Below are 14,012 nucleotides of genomic sequence, written 5' to 3' on the forward strand. Positions count from 1 at the left end.
CTCAGGATGAAGAAACAGCAATCTGGAGGATGACTTTTGTACACCCTGAATTATATGAACTGCAGAGCTGGTGCTTTGTGAGGACATGATTAGACTGAGGGTTGAAAGCTGAAGTCTTATTGGAGAATTCAGAAAAAACTGCTGAAGTTGTCACAGGAGGGGAGACTGGAACAGGGTACTAGTGATTGAGATTGTGACTGACCTTGGGATGGGAGACATACTCAAGATGACAATGGGGCAGGGTGGGGCAGGGCTAGAAGTTCTGCCTTGGAGCCTGATTGAATCAAGCTGGGGAGTGGAGGGGGTTTGGCAGAGTCCAGACAGGAGCCTCGGTTATTGTCCTGCAAACTTGAGTCAATTATTCCTAGCCAGGGCGTGGGGAAGCTTTAATGGCTTGAGACAAAAGGCATTTAATCAATGTACTCTGCAGAGCATTCCAGCAGGTGGGCTACTCCCATTTTAGAGTGTTCAGGGGAATTCCTGCTAGCTTCACGCCCCTCAATGTAATATCAAGCTGGATATGTTACCCAAGCCTCTGTTACCACCACACACTTTTCTCATTGAGTTTCAAAGACTGCCTTCATTCACATCCTGAGCCGGAAACAATACTTGAGATCCATAAATATGGTTGTCAGGATACCACTGTGGACTAAAATTTTAATCCTAGCAGTTGCAAAGAAAACTTCCAGTATGGTCTACTACAGGAACAAATGTTTCAAACAGGCAGTGTCAAGAGACTGACTTGCCCAGCAGTCTCTTGGCTTTTCAGAAACACTTCTTCAGGCTCCAGGCCTACAAAATCATAGAAGCTTCTCTCTCTTTGGAAAGTTGAGGTCATGCTAACTTAGGGTTGCCAGTGGGGGGGTAGGAGGGAGCTTTCCGGGAGGGGTGGGTGAGACAACATCACTGCACATGATACCCCTGATGTGATGATGTCATATAGAAGTGACAGCATCATGCTGGGGACATCACATGGTGACACTTTAGTATTTTGGGCAAGACTCTATGGTGAGCATAGAGGTGTGACATCTCCTGGTGTGATGACATCACTTCCGCATGATTTCATCACATCAAGGACATCACACTGAATCATGGCTGTTGAAAGCAGGGCTTCTGCTGTTGGTCAACTGGCAAGAGCCCATGAAATCTCCACTCCCACCTGGGGCCTGCCAACCCTATGGTAACTGCAGTTTCAGAGAACAAGAGGAGGAACAGGTGACAGTGGAGGCATATTTCCCATACAGTTTGGATGCTGTACCAAGGAGGCTTATGGGGCAATAGTTTTTTGGGTCTGTTTTGTCCCCCTTTTTATGTATAGGGACTACTATACTGGTTTTCCACCCTATTGGGAATATGCCCGTGTTATTTATTTGGTTAAACAGTTTAGTGAGTATTGGGGTCCACCACCTGGGCAAGGTTTTTATTAAATATGAAGGAATACTATTTGTCATATTTATACCATTTAAAAGTATAAATGTCTTCATTTTCTGTAACAAAAATTGCAATTATATAAAAGGCATGGAGAAACAGTTTCAAGCTGCTTCACCCTACGCTACCATAGCACATGGTACCTTAATTTTTGCCATCTGAATGGCAAGAAAAACTGAAGTTAAAGGACAAACTCTGTAGCAAAAAAAAGAAAGTGTATTATTTGGACAGAAACACTCCTGTACAGTCCCATTGGGCAGGTTTGGATATTAAACTTTATACCATTGAAAGCACATTAATTATTGCTCAAGCTATTTACATTTAATCAATTTTCAAGAAATTGTTGTAGGTGGTTACAGTATGCAAAGGAATCTTCTAGTAGATTTCTTAAATTCAAATGTTAACGCTGAACAGTTTGAGTAGAACTTTTTCTTAAAAAGCATTCCACTAACTTCAAAAGAGAAAACAGCCAGCCATTTCAGATTTCACATTTTTTTCATTGAAAAGGGTTGAAAAAGTCCTCAGACCTTTTCATGCTATACATTTGGAATGAGTGAAATGCTTTTTAGGACAATGTTTTTCTCAATTAAAAAAAAATATTTCATAGGAGGTGTTCCCCCCAAAATTTCCCAGTGTTTCCATTAGAAAAATTGAAAAACCTCTTAGATTTTTTTTTAAAAAAATCTCTCACTGATTTCCCCCCCCCCCAGTTTTTTTCCTGGACCTTTACATCTCTAATACTAAGCTACACTGAATAGCATTGAACAGACGTCCAAGTAGATCTTAGGATTTGTTCCATTCATCTCAAACAAATTAGAAGCCTAACAACTGGTCCTTAAATTTGAGAATAATATGGTAGCATTTGCTATAACCAGTAAGTATCCATTTGGCAAGCTTGTTTACAGTGAAGAACTAATGAGAGCTCATTTTTTAAAAGTCATATACAGAAGTCAGATCTACAGATCCCTGGGGCAATAGCTCCTGGGGTAAGGTCAGCCTAGGATAAATACTAGGCAAGTTCTGCTTAATTCTCCCCTCTGTTTACTAGGAAGTCTCTTTTTGCCACAAACTAACCTTATTCAGACACTGCTACAACTGAGAAATGGTAGGCTTTGCTGCTGAGCTAAATGTTAATGTATGCAGCTGGAATCCCAGATTTGCATCTCTGCACTGACTCTCAGAACATCATCTTAAGGATTCGCCTCTCACTTCTGCATGAAAACAAAATGGCAAACTTCCTTTCTTCATGTTATATAATGTTCTTTAAATTATTCTGTAAGAATATTATGAATTATAATTTAGTTTCAGCCTACTACATTTCACTTTACCTAACTCTTCTTGTAAAACAAACACATTTAAGCAAGTTACCTCATAAGAAAAGTAGTACCGGGCAGTTTAACTAATAAGCAACACTAACTGAAAAAGTTTTGTAGCCATTTGTAAAAAAAAGTGCACATCTAACGCACATCTATCACACAGTTCAGGCCTGCAGAGAAAGGGCAGAGAAAAGAATTTCCTGTTTTTGTAGATATCTGTCTTTGGTCTGTTTCAGTCAGTTCAGAAGTTTTATATATAAAGCTATTCGAAACTGGCTACAGGAAAACCATAACTAGCACACTTACCTTCCTTTTGCAAGTTACGTTAAGAGCTTTGCAGTTTACTTGTTTGAAATTCAGTACAGAGTTATTTTAGAAGCAGAATCACTCGTTAGTTGTGCAAGTAGAGCACAATATTTACAGCTTTTAAAACAGCCAGAAGTAACTATCTTATAACTAAACAGGGCCTTTAATATGAACTTGAGTTCTTCCAAGTCATTTTAATTATAAAATCAACATTTTACTGCGATTAAAGTTCCCTTTATTTTAACCCAGAGTTGCGGTGCTGTCAGTGGCCGTGATCCAAAGAACTGTATAACTATTTCTGTGTGCCCAACAGAACCTTCATCCTGTGTCTCTCAAGCAGCAATTCCCCACACCAAATGGTAAGCCTCTTTTGAAAGTGAGGAAACAACTCATACGCATATGATATGGAGTCTGTTGCTTAAATGGGTGGGGGGAAGAGAACAATAGTATCACAGAACCAGTTGGTCACACCTAAAACAGATCTCTGCATCTCAGTTGTTATTAAAGGGCTAAGTCCTCCATCCAGAGACCTACATGCACTTTGGGAGTATATGTGGAATACTTGGAGGCAGCGGCTATCCCATTATTTTCCTCAGAGAAACGCTTATATATGTAAATGTTTATGCAAATATATGCAAATATAAATATGCAAATCAGGCCCAACTTTGGGGGGGGAAATAGGCTTCTGTGAGCAGAAAACTGGAGCTGGTGCAGCAACTATTGGGCTATTATGACAACAGATATATTAATTTTTAAAATACATATAAACACACACACATACAGAGAGAGAGCTTTAAAAGCAACTTATGCCATACATAACTGTCCTTCAATTGCTTTCCATATGAGCCACAGTCTATTTTTAGCAGCTCATTGTAACTGTTTTAATTTATCCACTTTCCTCAAATGCTAACACAGCATTCTGAAGTTGCTTGTAACTGAAATTTTTAATAGCTTATTCTGGCTTGTTCCTGAGAGAGAATCAAAAGGAGCAATGGCCATAGCTGGGTGTCAGAGAGGAATTCAGAAACGATTTACACATCTGTGCCATCTCAATATGAATGGAAACAAAAGCTCCCCACCTAAGGCTATTATATAGTTAGGGGCCGACAAGCCTTTTTTGCCTGTAATATGAAGGACATGGATAATGGCTCTGAATGTCATTAGGAGACATGGTGAAGTGGCATTATAAAACTAGTTTCATTTCCTTCTGTGTACCATGATAAACGTAACAAAAATACTGCAAAAGAGCTAGGGTGCATTTAAAGTACAAGGAAAAGGAACAGGGAACACAGGCAGGTAAGTTTGATTGTTTCTTTTTCTAAAGTTTCTAAAATTCTAAAGAAAAAATTGACAGTTTTAATGGAATTTTAATGTATTTTTATATATGTTGTTAGCCACCCTGAGCCTGCCGAATGGTGGGGAGGGCGGGATATAAATGTAAATATAAATAAATAAAAACTCAGAAAAGACATAGCCATAGAAAACACAGGCTCCTAATTTTGAATACTGGCTGCCAAATGCACCTTTGTTTGTATAACAAGGAAGCTACTGAGGGCTTAAAAGAAGTTAATCCACTAAAATGTTACTAGAGTGGAGACAGCTTGCTATGGAAATTTTACCACAAGGGATAACAAAATTTAGTAAACACACTCAGTAGAGGAGATAAGCATTTTAAAAAGGTATAAAATTAAAGTAGTAATAAAAAGTAACACTTATAAAGCATAAATATAATTGCCACAATCAACCCCTCCAATGACTACTATAAAAGCAAAAAATGTGGCTTGTATTTTCAGTAGCTGGTATGATCATACATTTCTGATTAATGAACCCATATATCCAATTTTATATTTCTAAATTTAGCAGATCAACTGACATGACAACCTCACAACCATAACGGAAGATTTAAGGGAAAAAATTAACAGTATGCTTTCCTTAACAGAGGCTTGAATATCATTGCCCCAGAAATTAATATTTACCTAGGGTTTCCTGATTAAAAAAATGTTCTGAGAGACAGAAAAATACATGAAAACAGAATGTATGTAAAGACCACAAGAACTAGACACTGGAGAAACTTTTAAAAAATATTAACCCTACAGCTTCCCTTTAGGAACACACCATACTAAAATTGTGTCTTTCTGGTGTGAACTTCTTTTAGTTTTAGGCAGAGACACTTAACATTATAAAGTAAATAAAACAGACCATTCACTGATCAGTTTCGTAGCTTTTAATCAGAGTGGTCAAATTGACGGGGGGGGGATCGCTAAAACTTTGTTTTCATTCTTCTTCAACTCCATACTCTGCATATTGCTCAGTCTCAATGCAACTTGGTGATACTTCACACACATACACAAACACATACACTGAGAACAGCTACACTGTGGGGTTCCATATCTCCAGTTGATTTTAATAAAATGCATCATTGGGATAATTTACAGAGAAATTTAAATTTAATCAAAAGAGAAATTGGCAAAATTGTATTTTCTTATGTCTTTGCTGCTCTTGTGTTCCTCTAGGACAGTGATGGTGAACCTTTTAGAGACCGAGTGCCCAAACTGCGACCCAAAACCCACTTATTTATCGCAAAGTGCCAACACGGCAATTTAACCTGAATACTGAGGTTTTACTTTAGAAAAAACAACTCATACATTAACTTAAGATGATCCAAACAAAGGAAAGCAATCCCAAATGCTTTCATTTACTTAAAATTATTTGGCAGAGAATTCGACACTTTAATGATGGTCTTGGCCTGGCTGGGGCGATGGCACGCGTGCCCACAGAGAGGGCTCTGAGTGCCACCACTGCTCTAGGAGCAAATGGAAATACTTAACAAAGGCTTGATTCTGCCCCCCTATGCAACTACAGATGGAGTTGAAGCGTTATTTTCCATGCAACTTTTGACTTCCCTTTTTGAACCAAATAACAGATTGATAAAGTATGCTTTTGGTTTGGGCAAGGGTGATGGACATTTATATCAGAAACACATGAATTACACAATATACGTACCAAGGAGAATCTTGCCATCCAGTGCATAGGCTTACTTAAAGACACTCTCTGAAAGAAACAAAACACATTACGTGAACACTTTACTGCTGTACGCAATCAATACCCAAGTTAGTATTCAGTGTTTTACAAAATTGGAGAACTAAATACTTTCAAGACAGATCCCAAAGCAAAGAAACAGGAACTCAACAAGGTTAATCACGTTGAACTTCACATTATATGTGGAAGACTGGCACCACCTGTAACACCACTGCCAATACTTTCCCCAAACACTACTGCACACAACTCCAGACTTAGAACTGCTCTGTTTGACTAGTGTGAAATGGCAGGGATTTGCAACGATTCATTTGTTCACAACCCAACGTGCGATGAATTTACTCTATAAAGGAAGCCACAGCCCTCAGTTTGAAAGACCTCAGCAACGCAGTTAACGACAGGACATTTTGGAGGTCATTAATTCATAGCATCACCATAAGTTAGAAGCTACTCAATGGCACTTAACACACACACACACACAGTTTCTTCATGTTAACTGATGGCTTAAACGTGTACATACTAGTACTTAGATGCTGCTTCCCCAAATGGTAATCACTACTATTCAGTAATTCCTGACATGTTTAAAAAATTTTACAGAGGATACTCAACCCCCCCCCAAAGTAAACTGCATTTTTTGCGCATGCACAGAAAATAGATTTACTGTTGGAAAATGTCACGGAGCTTGGTGGGGATGAGCCACACAGGGGTCCTTGCCACTGTTGGGAGGGGAGAAGCCTTGGTGGGGTTAGCGGCTGGAAGCCTCACAGGGTTTGCTACAACCATAGTCGTCAATGGGGGGGGTCTTGATGGGCTTGCCAGTTGGGGGAGGGACCTTTTTAAAATCTAAACTTAGCCACAGTGTGTGGTGGCTTGCCAAGTCCTGCCTGCGCCACCTTCTCCTCCAACGTGTCGGTCCAGTGCTGCCTACTCTAGCGCGGCACTGAAAGCAACTGAGTGCACAAAAGTAGCACAGGAGGCTGCCTCAGAAAGCCCCGAGAATTCACACGCAGGGTGGGTACAGCGCGCAGGCAAAGATGAGGAGGGAGGGATGCCCAAGGTAAGAAAGGCAGCTAAAGACCTCTGGACAGGAGGACCAGCGGGCACTTGCAAGCTGCCCTTCCTTCTTCTCACTCCTCCATCTGTCCTGGGCTCATCAAAGTGTTTAAAGTGCTGCAGTAAGGCTGCTCAGCTGAGACACACTCAAGCGGTTAACAGCGATGAGAGCTTCTGGAGCGAGTATCCGACACTTCCCAGGGCAAATTGTTTCTCTTGGGGCCCTTCCTCCTTGGACCTCCTTCCTGCCCTGGAGGAGGAAGGGGGAGCAAAGCAGAAGGCTCCAGAAATGGCCAGCTGGTAGGGAGGCTGGCAACTGGGGGGCGGGGTTATTAACATGAGGAAAGGAATTACACCCCCCATGAGTATCACGATTCCTTCTTGTTTGTTCTATTCATACTGGTGTTACAGAAGACTTCAAGCTACCTAAGAAACAAAAAGGCATCATATTCTCCAGAAGTATAAATTCTAGGCAAATCTACTTTAAAAAAATTCTGAAACCATTTCTTAATGCAGTAAATATTAGTCAACCCTTGGAAAGAAAGAAAAAATCCATTATAAGCTATAATGATTGTCCCCTATAAAATGAAGGATGCAAGAATCTAGTTTCATGAAACACCTGAAGTTTAAAAGCAGCCTTTAAAAAATTCTCATAACTTAAGCTTCATCGGGGGTACAGCTTTACTCCGCCAGCAAGTAAATACCAGATTTCTTCTGTCTTCAGCTTCTGCAGGCAGTACTGGAATAATTCCTACAGTTTAATGTCCTTCCAGTGAAAGCAACACAGCAAACAGAAGCAGTGGCAGAGACACAAGAAATACAACCTGATCCTATGCTAGTTTATGCAAAAACAAGCCCCAGTGCATTCAATGGGGTTTAGTTCCAGATCAATGTGCACAGGAATGCAGCCCTAGTCAATTTATCTGTTTCTGCCTAGTAACTAGCAACAGGAATTTTCTCTGGAGCCTCCCCCAAAAAAGGTGCCAAGACATGCTAGGTGTGTTACTGAATCAGTTGAATATCCTCCCAAACAAGGGATTTTAGGCAGTTTTTTCTCAAGGTTCTGTACTTGGGCTGTCACACTTTTAGGAGCAACCACTTCAACCATTCAATGCTGCCAAGAATGAAGAAGTTATCAGTACAGATACCTGGGAGCAGCTGTGTGGGTTTTCTGGGAAAATCTAAACTTATATTTAAAATACTATTTAAAATATTTAAATAACGTAGCAAAATTTAAATAATATTAGTAAAGGAAGGCAAACACGCCATGTACAAGCTCTGGGGTGTGCCCTAGCTTCATATCCCATATACAGCCTACTGAACATGGCTGATTTTCATCACAACAGCCTTAACAACTATAGCTAAACAGACTATATCGACATCTGTGGGTGGGGCAAAAATAGTCCACCCCACATCACTGCTTGGGAGTAAACAGTACAACAGCTTCTAGTCTACGTTTACAATTCAGGGTTTTCTGTTCAGAAGCTGGATGGCAGAGGTATGGCACTGAACCCAGAGCACCCATGGTATCCGCGTAAGCTATGCATTAGGAACATTGGGGAAGTTTCTAAGAAAAATATGCAAGACTGAAGCTGGATCCAAGTTCTTTATTTGGTGTTCCTGTTTGCTTGTTCTGCAATCCAACCACAAACACTGATATTATCTGAAACAACCCCACAATCCCAAGCAAGCTTCGCGTGTGTAAACTGCTGTCAAGTCACCACCAACTTATAGCAATTCCTCAAGGGGTTTTCGAGGCATGAGACATTTAGAGCTGGTTTGCCACTGCCTGCCTCTGAAACACGCTTGGGACCACCCCAAATCACACATCCCTGGAATGAAGAGAATGAGCTCCAACAGCCTCCATAGGACAGTGTCCATTCCAAGACCTACTTTTTCAGCACCAAAGTAGGATGCCCCTAGTAATCCCAAAGGCTTGCAGAGCCCAGAGCAGTTCTGCAAGTTACTTATAATAAATCCAGGCTTTGGATCAAATACCACTCTCTGGAAGCCAAAAGAGCCCTGTCTCCTCATACCAAGGATGTGTGATTTGGGGTGGTCCAGGTGCATACTGGAGTACAGAGCTGTTTAAATATTTGTGGCTGTGTTGGAGAATAAGGAATCAGGCACTGTAAACAGGGAACTGAGAATCAACTTCAGCCCTGTAGGGAAGAGAGATCAGGCTGTACCTATAGGAAAGCGATAACTGGGCCCATGAGCAGACAAACAGTGCAGTATGCTATGCATCACAAAGCAGTTTGCGAGGTTGCCTGCTTGGTACTTTCATTTAAATGGGTACAGCTACTTTACATCTTTATAGTTACCTAATTTGCACATTTGAAACTCTGGGAGGACTGGGGGAGCATGAACTCTAAACTCTTTTCTTGGCTGTTTGTGGTAACTGTATTCCACTCCTTTACTGTCCTCCAATGCTACATTTTAAACGGGGGTTTCTTGTTCCTTACAAAGGGTGTGGACAGAAGACAACTGGTTACTATCGTCTTCTGGCAAAGCCAGGGCAGAATATGCTGAGGTGCACTGACTCTCAGCGAAACACGTTCTAATCCTACGGACTAATCACAATTTTCAACAGGACTTGCTTTAAAAGGCCTGCAGTCTTAATCACACAAGTCAATCCATATACACTCTGAATGTTTTGTACCTCATAGAAACACATAAGGGGGTTATATTCCAAAGATCAATGAACCCTAAAGACAAATTTGTGTGAAGGTGTACAGAAGCAGTATGATTTCAGTTTCCTAAAGAGCAACATTTACAAAATTAGAATTATGCCAAACCAAATACCAGTCATTTTCTTCCCACTTTTTTCCTCATTATCCCACCCTTCCTCAAAATGATTTCTATTATTTTCTTCTCAGCCACATAATCTTAACCACCATCCTATGGTTGGTTAAGACAGGCTGAGATAATGCGCAGACCCAAGATCACTCGACAAGTCTCATTACAGAGTAGGGATTTGAATCCTGGTTTCTCCAGTCCTAGCCTAAAAATGCTAACCAGTACATCACACTTTCTTCTGCAGAAAGTGACTGTTCCTGACACGCAGCTTAGTTTGAGAATCACCTTGAATATAAAGTGCTGAAGAACAGCTGCAAAAGGGGGTGGGGGGATTCCTGTACCCTACTTTTTGTAAGTCATTAATTTATAAGGTGAGGAAGTGACTTATTTATTTATAATTCGGAAGTAATTTATAAGTCGGAAGTGACTTGACAGCATGTAACACACACACACCCTACTTTAAATACTCAAAATAAAGTTATCCAAAAACAATCCCTTGCTTTATACTGAGATTATATCTACACTGTAAAAGTAAGCAATTCCCTTCAAGAGACTGAAATATTTGTTTCTGTTTCATTGTACTGGGATGGTGTTTGTTTTACTACTAACTAGCAAGAGTAGTGCCCTCATCTAGCCCAATCTCATCAGATCTTGGAAGCTAAGCAGGGTCGCCCCTGAATAGTACTTGGACGGGAGACCACTACGGAAATCCAGGGTTGCTACACACAGGCAAGCAATAGCAAACTACCTCTGAACATCATAAGTCAGCTACAACTTGACCTCCCCCCCCAAAAAAGCTAAAGTAGTATCATGCAAGTAATACATGCATCTGAAGAAGAGTTCAGTACGGATAGAAAAACACCCTGCACACTTACGTTTCACACTCATAACTGCTCAGCTCTCTTTCCCAGATTGCCTCTAGCTTAAGCCTTCCACATATGCCGAATGCCCATCTTCTCTGCAATCAAGAGGACTAAAACTCTTGTGATTTTTTTCAAAAACGAAAGAAAAGATCCTCAAAACAATACAACACACAAACATGGTCTCTCCCCAGAAGCCTGTTGGTCTAAAAAGTCTCCAACTGATTTTCTAGCAGCACCTAAAGAAATTCACAACAGCCACTTCCCTTCATCCGCATATAATTGGTGTTGGTTACTTGAGCCAGAATCTGAAGATTTACATGGATCTGAGGGCTTGCACACATCCAGTGGGAGTCTGAAATTTTTTCTTCGAACAGAGTCTATGCCACATTACAACCTGCTTTTGAAAGTCTTTTGATTCTCAAAACCAGCAATGTGGGTTTCTCTGGAAAATATGAATCAGAAAACTTTCCAATTCAAATAAAAATACTTTGAATAACATTCGTGAAATTTAAAATAGTTAGCAAAAGAAAGCAAACATACTATGTACAAACCCAGACCATGTACAAGCACTGGAATTTGTCCATGCTTCATATTCCACATTTACCCCACCTAACCTGACTGAGCAGCAGCTCAACAGCCTGTCACATAGAGATGAATAGACTATGTTCACATACATTGCATGGGAAATTTTCCAGGAAAAAAAATATATAGTGATGGAAAATTTAAATTTTCTGCAGAAAGTTTTCTGCTCCACGTCGCTGCTCAAAATTGTCTACTCTGCCATGTTCAGGATGGCGGAGGCCGGGAAGACAACCAAAAAAGAAGCACAGAGACCCTGTCAATATGAAAAACTAGTTCTACAGTTACTTGGAGTCTTGCATTAGTCAGTGTAAGATAGCTACAAAAAGAGGAAACAAAAATATAAGTAGCTCCATCAAGCAATTCCAGTGGCACCCAGTTTGGAATAGGAATGCATCTACAGCAGGGCGCCCTTGTGCTACGAGCGATATTTTTCTTGGTTTGCACAGTGAAAACTGGAACTCTCTAAAGTCGACATGAAACTGAAGTGAGAGATCGTTAGGGAATGTGGGGTGTGGTGATCAAAGGCATAATCACTTGTAAATCCACATTATGCAAAATATAGCAGTCCATTTAAAATAAGTGTTACACTCACAGTTAATATACACTACTCAAAAAGGATGTGTATAAATGTTCAAAATGAGAGATTTTCTTTGTATTATCACCTGAAAAAAATGGCTTCAAATGTACTTCTGCTGTCTTATTTGTCCATCTGATACACGGCAGATTATAAAAGACTTTATTAAGCCAAAAGTATTTTGGAACAGTCTCTTGGTAGCTGCATTAGCACTTGCTACGTTCCATTTTGATTCACAAGCTGCATTTTAAAACACTAGGATCACAACATTTACTTATCTACACCAGTCACCTAGAGCCTTCTGTTACCTTGCTGCAAGTCAATGTGATTTGCATATCAATATATTGAGTTACCACAGTAACAAGAAGCAGTTACTAACATAACGCCGGTACAGTGCAAAAAAAAAGGTACAAAGGGACAGCCTAACCTACAACCCATTTAAAAGACTTAAACTTACTTTAAGAGATATAGATGTCATTTTGAATGCTGGAACTTACTTTAAATCCCATATTGTTCCATTGGCCTTTAGTGGAAGAACTTGGTTCCTTCCAATCCTTGCCAGAATGTTTGTGTGCAACCACCAAAACAAGGCCTCTAAAACACCCATTCCATTTTTTGAAAGTGGGTATTTGGAGAAACTTAATTTTTCCAAGGCAAGAGATAAAAGCTTGGAACCTATCACATTCATCTAGGAACACTGAATTTTACATGTCCCATTGCATAAGATTAATGCTATGCACAAGTTTGATGTATGAAGCTCATTAAAGTTTTATACTTTGGACCCTTGTGTTAATGAGAGCCAATGCACTTCAGAACAAAATGTTCAAAGCTCACAAGACATATGCTGAACATGTGTGCATACACAGAGCTTTCAGAATTTGCTTAAAAATGTGAAAATGAGTAAAGCTCCTGTTACCCTTGATAAATATCAGCTGTCATGCGATTCAGTCCAATATGTACTATTTTTCATAAGCCAGTCCTAGAAAGGGCAATTTCAACTTCAACAGATGTATGTAATGCATTATACATGGCAATATCAACTCAAGGTCAAGAGTTTAAAGGCATCACTTCAATATGGTAATGCTACAGCCCTAATAAGCCACAACCACCCCATTACCTATCGAGTAAACCCACTGATGTCAAACAAAGGATTCAACTAATAGCATTATTGAGAGATAATTAATTCAGTTTGATCCCAGTTTAACTACAGTGCATCAAAATCTGCTCTGATCCAACCTCCTTCAAGTCCTGTAGCTTAAAAATAATCCTCATTTCTAAATTTACTTTCATGGCATGATCTTCTTCCACTCCTGACCACCATTTTGACCAAAACAGTACATTTGCCTATAAGAAGTAGCCAGCAGACAGACAGACATCATGTTAGTTTCTTTTAACAGAAATAAGATTTGGCACTAATTTCTAGCAAAAGACTTTTCCAAATCTGCCCAGGGAGTATCAGTGATATTCAACCTGATCGTATGCACACTCAGTCCCACTGGACCATACACAGCTAGAGATTATCCTTCAGGTACTTTAAAAGTCAAAACTTACACTTTGAATTATGGCCAGAAAAATACCGAAAACCAGTGTAGCGGAGACAAGATTTGGCTCAACATTTTGGCAAGGATTTCAAGACCACCTTCAGACTGTGAACCAGCACCTTCAAAAGAAGTAGAAGTAAAATCCAAACCTTGTTTTTTTTTAAAAAAAAAATTTGAAATAGTACGGGTGGATTTTCAAGACTTGTTAGATTACCTCTGCGGGTGCTGGATTTTATGGAAGCTCTTTCATTGGCATGTTTAGCTAATGCTATGAATGTGTTCATTGATTCCACCCACACAGTTCAAAGATTGCCTGTCCTGGCTATCACATTCACACACACACACAAATCTACCATGAAAAGGCCTAAGGGAGATCCTACTGACCACCAGAGGTCATTTCGGGGGGGGAAAGTGGGGGAACGCAGTTCCCCCGGGTGAGGTATGGAAGGGTGGGGCACATAACGAAGCCTCGCCCCCTGCTTCCGGCCGCCCCGCTTCCGGCCCTCATTTAGCC

General features: G+C 40.2%; 1 long non-coding RNA gene across 2 annotated transcripts in view; it reads right to left on the reverse strand.

The window, feature by feature from the left end:
- LOC107112024 overlaps window positions 1-14,012 on the reverse strand; it is an 80,536-nt gene that overhangs the window by 15,979 nt on the left and 50,545 nt on the right. For both annotated transcript variants that reach the window (XR_001482580.1, XR_001482579.1), the window contains exon 3: window positions 6,054-6,101. This is a non-coding gene — a long non-coding RNA (uncharacterized LOC107112024). The remainder of the gene's footprint in view (window positions 1-6,053; window positions 6,102-14,012) is intronic.

Source organism: Gekko japonicus, unplaced genomic scaffold (genome assembly GCF_001447785.1).
Source record: "Gekko japonicus isolate JY-2015 unplaced genomic scaffold, Gekko_japonicus_V1.1 scaffold898, whole genome shotgun sequence".
In the NCBI taxonomy this organism is placed as follows: Eukaryota; Metazoa; Chordata; class Lepidosauria; order Squamata; family Gekkonidae; genus Gekko; species Gekko japonicus.